This window comes from Pygocentrus nattereri, chromosome 11, assembly GCF_015220715.1.
Source record: "Pygocentrus nattereri isolate fPygNat1 chromosome 11, fPygNat1.pri, whole genome shotgun sequence".
Taxonomy (NCBI): domain Eukaryota; kingdom Metazoa; phylum Chordata; class Actinopteri; order Characiformes; family Serrasalmidae; genus Pygocentrus; species Pygocentrus nattereri.
The window spans coordinates 22,615,336-22,624,090 of NC_051221.1; the positions used below are offsets into that span (position 1 = coordinate 22,615,336).

General features: G+C 40.4%; 1 pseudogene; it reads right to left on the bottom strand.

Moving 5' to 3' along the window:
• Positions 1–370: 370 nt before the first annotated feature.
• LOC119264237 lies at positions 371–1,281 on the bottom strand (annotated as a pseudogene).
• Positions 1,282–8,755: the final 7,474 nt, after the last annotated feature.

The following is an 8,755-nucleotide window of genomic DNA, read 5'->3' on the forward strand; positions in this document are numbered from 1 at the left end:
ACGCTTGGCATCTTTTTTTAGTAACAAGTTTGTTTATGTTCGGCGTGAGGTCCCGTGCTGTGGAGACTCTCAGGATGGACTGCAGGTACTCATCAGTGAGACGACTCCTGTGAGCTGTGTTGTTTGTCTTCATCACAGAGAACAGCTTCTCACACAGAGATGTGCTCCCAGACGTGCACAAGGTTCGAGCCGCATGTAGACGGAGCGGGGGCGTTTCACAGTCACCAAAGCGCCGCGCGAGCTCCGTGCGCACTGCGCTCAGTTTGTCCGCAAAGTGCGTGTTTATGAACAACGCTGTGCCGACTTGGTTCAGCATTACTTGGCAACAGGCAAAGTGAGGCAAGTTGCTCTGGTGCTTTTGATTCTCCCATAAAAGCAGCTTCACTTGAAACGCCTTCACTGCGTCATACATGTCAGTGATCATGCGGTCACGTCCCTGGAACTGGAGTTGAGCGTTGAGATGAGCTGTTATGTCAGCCAGAAACGCCAACTCACATTTCCACTTTTCATCCCGCAAAACGGTGGAGTCTGTTCCTTTACTGCCCATGAACTGACAGATTCCGTTGCTGAGCTCAAAAACTCTTGAGAACTTTTCCCGACTTAGCCAACGCACCTCTGTATGATGAGGGATGTCGGCAAACTCTGAATCTTTCTCCCGCATAAAGGACTGACATTGCTCCATCAGTTGTAAGTCCAATAAGTTTGTACAGCAGTTTCATGTCGGTTACACTTTGACATGTTTTCAAAAATGTCCTCTCCAGTCGTCCCGTACATCGATTTAATGTCCAATATTTCCTCTGTAACGCGCAAATTGACTCAATTGTGTTCTTAAATCAGTGGCCATCTCACAAACTCGATCAGCAGCCGTGTTTCGACTTGCCAGAATCTGTTTTTGTCTGGACATACGAGGTCGCACACCATCACGCAGCTCTTCAGAAATTCTCCCTCGGTGACCGGCCGGGCTGCTTGAGCGACCTCCTTCACCACGATACAACTTGCTTTCACAGCAGCTTCTCTCTCTTGGTGGAAACCGTCCTGCTGGAATGTCAGCTTCTTTTTTAACTCTTCTACTTTCTGTATCTTTTGCTCTGCATTCAGGGCTTTCAGGTTATCCTGATGTTTTGTCTCATAGCGCCGTCTTACATTACATTCTTTGAATACAGCCACAATAGCGCCACTACTGAGACAAACAGGTTTACCGGCAATGTCAGTAAACAGATACTCGGCCTCCCATCGGGTTTGAAAGGCTCGGTTTTCAGAATCAGCCCTTCTCTTCGGCATCGTGAGGGGCTAGCTTCACAATAACTTGTAACAACAGACACTAGGCTTGATTGGCGCGGAAAGCGCTCCGAAAGGCAGCTGAAGCGCTGCATTATGGGATCTGTAGTTTATTGTGTTACCAGCGCTTCATATTGCCGGGCCATTAGTAACAATAATATATCCGCTGTGGCGACCCCTAAAGGGAGCAGCCGAAAGAAGAAGAAGATTAGTAACAATAATATGAAATGATCTCGCGGGCCTTGCAATATAATTGTAAGCCGGGCCGGATGTGGCCCGCGGGTCTTGAGTTTGACACATATGTCTGTAACAGAGTTCTCATCCGTTCCATGCTGTGAGTTAGTGTAATGGACAAAAATACAAGACAACCTCAAAGTTTTAAAGACTCTTTTATTGTTACCCACATGGCTGCCGTGGCAAACACCAGTCTGACCTTTTTGAGACTCTGCAAAACAAAAACAATTGTGACTATCTTGCACTGTGTTCAGGGTGGCCAACTGATGGTGTAGATAATGACCAATTTATCTAAGACCCTATTTATTTGAAATAACTGTTTGTTTTGAAATGAGTTTGACTTACCTGCTTGTTCCAGCATGGCAGCAGCCTGTTGCAGGTCAAAGGATCTGAGCCTAGGGCGTTAGTGGGTTATGTAGTCTTGGGGTTGTACTACAAGTGGAGTGTTCCATCTCCCATGCTTGAGCAGGGGGAGGGGGACCAGCTTTCATGGTTTCAAATGGTAGTGTTGCAGTAGGAATGTTTTAATATTAAATGTTTTATATTTATGTTTCCAAATATTGATTAAATAATATAGTTTAACTAAAGTAAAATGTATAAATATAATTTGAATTTGTACATTTTAAAATTTACCTGCAAACGTACCTGTGGTTGGTTGAATCCAATAGGTTAAGGGGTTTGTAAAATGGAGAACTCAGGATGTTTTTTTTTTTGTCAGGGGGAAGCTGGCTTGGCGTGCAGATGTGTTTGTAAGGCCATGGTGGAAGGCATTTTTTGATATGAGATTGTATCAAGTTGATCAGTTTATTTTGTTTTGTTTTCCCTTTATTTTCATTTTTCTTTTTCTAATTCATTATTTTTGGATTTTGGAACACCGTGCACTTTTCACTGTGGACTTAATAAACCTTCCTGCATCGGAACTTCCAGTTTTCCAATCTCCACTCAGTTATCCTGTAACAATGTCCAACAGGAATACGATCAAGAGTGTTCTTACTAGCTCCGTCACCGTCTCGTATGGAAACAGCACTGCTCATGACAGAAAGGTTCACCAGCATGTGATCAAAACTGCACAGTCCATCTCAGCAGCAGCCTTCCCCTCACTACAGGACATTTATCACACCAGGGTCATCAGAAGGGCCCACAACATAATCAGGGATTGTACAGACCCCCAGGACAGACTTTTCACACTCCAACCTTCAGGCAGACGCTGCTGGAGTGTCAAGTCCAGGACTACAAGACCCCCCCCCCCCAAACTGGTTTAACTTCTGGCCAACAGTAGCTGCACCTTACATACACTGTACTGCTGCTGTCAGAACGCTACCGTTTGCATCTCTTACTGCACAGAACGCTACCGTTTGCATCTCTTACTGCACAGAACGCTACTGTTTACATCTCTTACTGCACAGAACGCTACTGTTTACATCTCTTACTCCACAGAACGCTACAGTTTACATCTCTTAATGCACAGAACGCTACCGTTTACATCTCTTACTGCACAGAACGCTACTGTTTACATCTGTTACTGCACAGAACGCTACTGTTTACATCTCTTACTGCACAGAACGCTACTGTTTACATCTGTTACTGCACAGAACGCTACTGTTTACATCTCTTACTGCACAGAACGCTACTGTTTACATCTGTTACTGCACAGAACGCTACTGTTTACATCTCTTACTGCACAGAACGCTACAGTTTACATCTGTTACTGCACAGAACGCTACAGTTTACATCTCTTACTGCACAGAACGCTACTGTTTACATCTCTTACTGCACAGAACGCTACTGTTTACATCTGTTACTGCACAGAACGCTACTGTTTACATCTGTTACTGCACAGAACGCTACTGTTTACATCTCCTACTGCACAGAACGCTACTGTTTACATCTGTTACTGCACAGAACGCTACTGTTTACATCTGTTACTGCACAGAACGCTACTGTTTACATCTCTTACTGCACAGAACGCTACAGTTTACAACTCTTACTGCACAGAACGCTACAGTTTCCATCTCTTACTGCACAGAACGCTACAGTTTCCATCTCTTACTGCACAGAACGCTAGAGTTTCCATCTCTTACTGCACAGAACGCTACAGTTTCCATCTCTCACTGCACAGAACGCTACAGTTTACATCTCTTACTGCACAGAACGCTACAGTTTACATCTCTTACTGCACAGACCGCTACAGTTTCCATCTCTTACTGCACAGAACGCTACAGTTTCCATCTCTTACTGCACAGAACGCTACAGTTTACATCTCTTACTGCACAGAACGCTACTGTTTACATCTCTTACTGCACAGAACGCCACAGTTTACATCTCTTACTGCACAGAACGCTACAGTTTCCATCTCTTACTTCACAGAACGCTACAGTTTCCATCTCTTACTGCACAGAACGCTACAGTTTACATCTCTCACTGCACAGAACGCTACAGTTTACATCTCTTACTGCACAGAACGCTACAGTTTCCATCTCTTACTGCACAGAACGCTACAGTTTCCATCTCTTACTGCACAGAACGCTACAGTTTACATCTCTCACTGCACAGAACGCTACAGTTTACATCTCTCACTGCACAGAACGCTACAGTTTACATCTCTTACTGCACAGAACGCTACAGTTTACATCTGTTACTGCACAGAACGCTACAGTTTACATCTCTTACTGCACAGAACGCTACAGTTTACATCTCTTACTGCACAGAACGCTACTGTTTACATCTGTTACTGCACAGAACGCTATAGTTTAAAAGTTTTAATACAACAAGTATGATAAGTCAAATAAAACAAAGTACAAGTCACAGACATGTATTTATAGTTTCCAGAAATCTTTAGGTTCTGAGTGTTTCTCTTTTTTTTTTTTTTTTAGCACTGTCATGTTTCATAAGCAGTCTAAAAGACATTGAAAAGTAACTAAACATCACACCATAAGCAGATTGTAAGTATATTTCAGTGAAAGACTTGTATCTGATGCTGCTTAACTGCTGCTGTTCATTGCTGATTTCATTTTATTGATCATGAAGATATTTCCTTTTTTCTTACCAGTAGCAACTGGGTAATGGAGTGTGACTTTATCACATAGCTAGTAAACATTTGTCTTAGAGGTACTTATGTGGAACATTGAACAGGTGTAGATATTTAGCATCTTCAATGCTGATTTTATAATGGCAATGTTTTCTGCCTAATAACATTTTCACTGGTTTTATGGAAAATTATTCTGTTTTAATTTTGTTTTAATGTTCATGTACGCTGGCCTAAGGTATCAATTGCAGTTACAAAACTCACACTCGGTCCCTTGTTGGCAACCATAAATTTTGGCATAATAGACAATGAAACAGAGACAAGGCCTTCAAAGCACTGCCTCTAGTACCCACTGCTTGTGAGATTCAGGCTGTACTGTGAATGTTTGGCAGACTTACAGAGTGCAAATCAACTGCTCTCTTTCTGCAAAAACAGTAACACGTAATTAAAATGAATTCTTTATAAATGGCATAATTACAAAAGGATTAGGGATTATTGTTATTATTAACTTTATATTAAAGACTTTCATTTTAAAGACTATTTAAAATTTATATAAAACCTAAAAAGTTACCAACTTAAAAAATACATAAGTGAGTAAGTAAGTAAATGAATGAATGAATGAATGAATGAATGAATAAATAAATAAATAAATAAATAAAGTGTAACACACATTACAAATTGGGTTATATCAAGTGACGCTACTGTATAGACTATATAGATGTCCTTCAGAATATCAATTAAAATGTGCCAGCAAGAAAAGCCTCAATGTTCAGAGAAGGCTATCATTTTTTATTCATGTGTAAGAGGGTGAAAAGGTGTGAACATGTGATTCACACTGCACTGGCCATGGAACCATCCAATCTCTTGACACTCAAGTGTTGAGATGTTACTGAAAAGGTCACCCTATTGCAGATTTCTCCCCTTCAAAAGATCCTCTCTTCTCCTCCTTTACCCACAATCATCTGTCAAGGCCTCAGTGAAGAACAATTTGATATAGATTATCAGATTATTCAACTGTTTTCTCTATTGGATTTACAGATTCTCCTGCTAAAAGATTAACTCTTTAAAGCTCTGTCTCCATCAGTAGAACACCAGGGACTTTTTATGCCAAATGGTTTGTCTTTCTGTAAGAGCAGCTGACATTTGGCACAGTATTAAAAATCTCATAAATTCTATGGCATCTTAAATCCAAATCTTAACAGCTCTTTAGAGCTTGTGGCATGATAAAAATCTAGGTCTTAGTCTGGGATAAGTCCTTGGTAAAATGTCGTAAATGAATTATAATAATAAATAATTGATCTGAATTAGAAAATTATGCAGCAGTGAATAGCCTAACAAAACTAAGCATCAGGGTTCTGTTACTTCAGTGCAGCATATAGAGAATATTTGACATGTACAGTATGTAGCAAATACATATGAATTCTAATGTTTATTTTTGATTGTCAGATGTGTCCATCAAAATTCTGTTTTCATTTGTCTGCATATTTCTGTCAGGGTTTAAAAAAAGAATTGGTCTAGTGAAAAGTTCCAACATGGCCTTAACCTTTTACTTCAGCTTTATAGCAAATACAGTCAGAGGGTAGGGGTACCTGTGATGGAACCTTATGACTCCTCCCCTTATTCTCAGCACCTATGTCTTGTTTAATCTTTTCAGTATCCTTCAATTCAATGCTCTGAATGTGTCAGTATCTCTTTGTGAAGAGCTATATATGTAATCAGCATTTGTGATCAATGTTCCTGTGTTTCTGTTGTTGCTACAGTGTTGTCTATTCATTTGATTCTCAATTCTGGTGTTGATCAGACTATGGGAGAACATCATACTTCCTCAGACTTTCATATGATTCATCAGATGTATTTTATCGTCACTGTCAAAATCTTGCAACTCTAGTTTTTAAATATATTTTTACACCATTTATAAAATACCAAGCAATTGCATTGTATGAACATTTCATGCCCAGTGGACTAATAGAAATGGCCCAAAATGGAATAAAAAGGCTTGCTACAAAAACATACATTAAAACATACATTAAACACGCATTAAAATTACCAATGTTTCTTCCTTCTTGTATAAAAGCATTAGCATTTCAGAGACACAAGGTTTTTTTCACAAAAGCAACAATATAGAAGTTAAATATGTAAATTTCTTTGGCATAAAAGAATCATGCAAACAGAATATAACCTTTCAGACCATATATTTGTTATTGTTTACTCACAAATGATCACTGTGTACATGGTTTTGTTTTCAAGATACATAAGTTAACTAAAATGGATATATGAAAATTGTGTTTGTAGGACTACTGTGTAAACAATGAATTCCAGTTCTAATTCAATACAAGATATACCTCCTGCAAATATAGTCACTCTTGCTCATGTGATTAGCTTAAGGGCCTTGAATTTCATTAGTACATTCTGTCTGCAATCTCTACATTTTAATTTAATTAGCAGGCTGGTGAATCAAAACCAAATAAAAAGCTCTCAACTCATTAAGAGCAGAGGAGCAATTACCTCGCTGGAGATGTGTTCCTTAAATTCTTCCACTAAAGGCCTTTGTTTTCGTATCTGAAATGGGCATGGTGATCCTTAGAGAGTCTCATTAGCCTTCGTGGCTTGGCTATGTATTCTGCTGAGAGGAAATCTATCTCATTTTCGCACATTAGCATGTAAAGTTTGATGGTTTTACAACAGGCATTGCCAATAGCCCACTTAAATGAGCTAATAGAATGTATTATATGTGATCTAATCAACCAATCCAGCCATCCCTCTTCACTTTGTTACTTTTTGTATGGAAATCTCATTTGGCATTTGTTTGGACCGAGTTCGACTCATATATCCCCTGCGCCCAGTCAGAGCCAGGTTTATTCTGACAAGGCAGAGCTACTCCTCCAGCCTCCGCTGCCCTTGTCTACACCGATCACTGCAAGCCACTGGCTACCTGCCCTGTCCCCTGAGCCGCTGCTATTTCAGCACAGGTGACAGCAAAGAGCCTGTGCCTGCAGCCTCCATTGAGTTTTTTTTTGAACACCAACCACAACATTTTTAAATGAACATTGCATTCACTATACCAGTGTTGTTTTACATAGTATTCAAACATCAAGTTGCATTGTTGCTAACATGCAAAATTTTACAGTGCTCTCTTGTGACTAAGACTAACTGAAGTAACATAAGCTTTGGAAAAAATTGCCACAGCAGTGGACTTTAATTCAGCCAGAGGGAATGACATACACTCAGCAAGACAGAAGTGTTCAGCAATTAAGGTAGGAGGCAAGAGTGGTTGGATCTAGGATGAATTTTTTCTTTCCTATCACAATGAATGCAATTATGTGGACAGGGGGCTAATCCTCTTGAGCTGAGATGGAGGGTGGTCCCTTGTTCAGCTCTGTCAGGTATGACTGTTTTGAACAGAGGCAGAAGCACAACTAACTAGCCTTTTCGTCTTTTTAAGGAAACTGTTTTTTCCTTTTTGGCTGAAGGGTGGTCTCTGACTTTCATACAGTATTGTATTCACAAACTCCATGGCACTCCACTGTATATTTGACATATAGTACAAATCACTCTATGCTTCAATTGTGATAGTGATGAGAGAAAAGGTAATCTTTCTGGAAATTCTTCTGAAACATTCTGCAACACATCAGAAAATTTGTGCATATATTCTTTGACACCATTGGTCATTTCCAGCTCCAAATATGGCCTCGTACAAAAATAGGTTATTTTTTTTCGCTGCAAACATCCAGAAAGACTCCGGTGAACTCTTCCACTCCACCTCTGCTTAAAATTGTAATATCCTCCACAGAAACCAAGCCTGCACATAGGCTATCGCATTACCCTAATTTATCCCAAAGCCAACTTATGTGGGCGAGCTGAGGGGGTGGTATTGAGCAGTGCACTTTGTCTACGTTCCCCTGGAAACAGTAAGAAAGGGGTACGCCGGGCCTGCTTTGCATGCGAGGTGCTCACTCCCTTGCTGAGTATATGCATGAGAAAACGTGAGGCTTCAGAGAAGTCCCACCCTGCTCTTTCCAGGGAAACGCTCCAAAAAAGCTCCTCTTTCATCTTTCTCTCTCTCGTTCAATGTTATTTTTCATCTCAAGGTGGAGTGCTGCCCTACCCTTCCCTCTTGCACTTGTCTTTGCATGTGTGATATGGAAGGGATGATTCAGATGTTGTTTCAAAGAGAAAGAACATTGCATAAACATATTTTCATTTCTTGTGCTTCTGTCT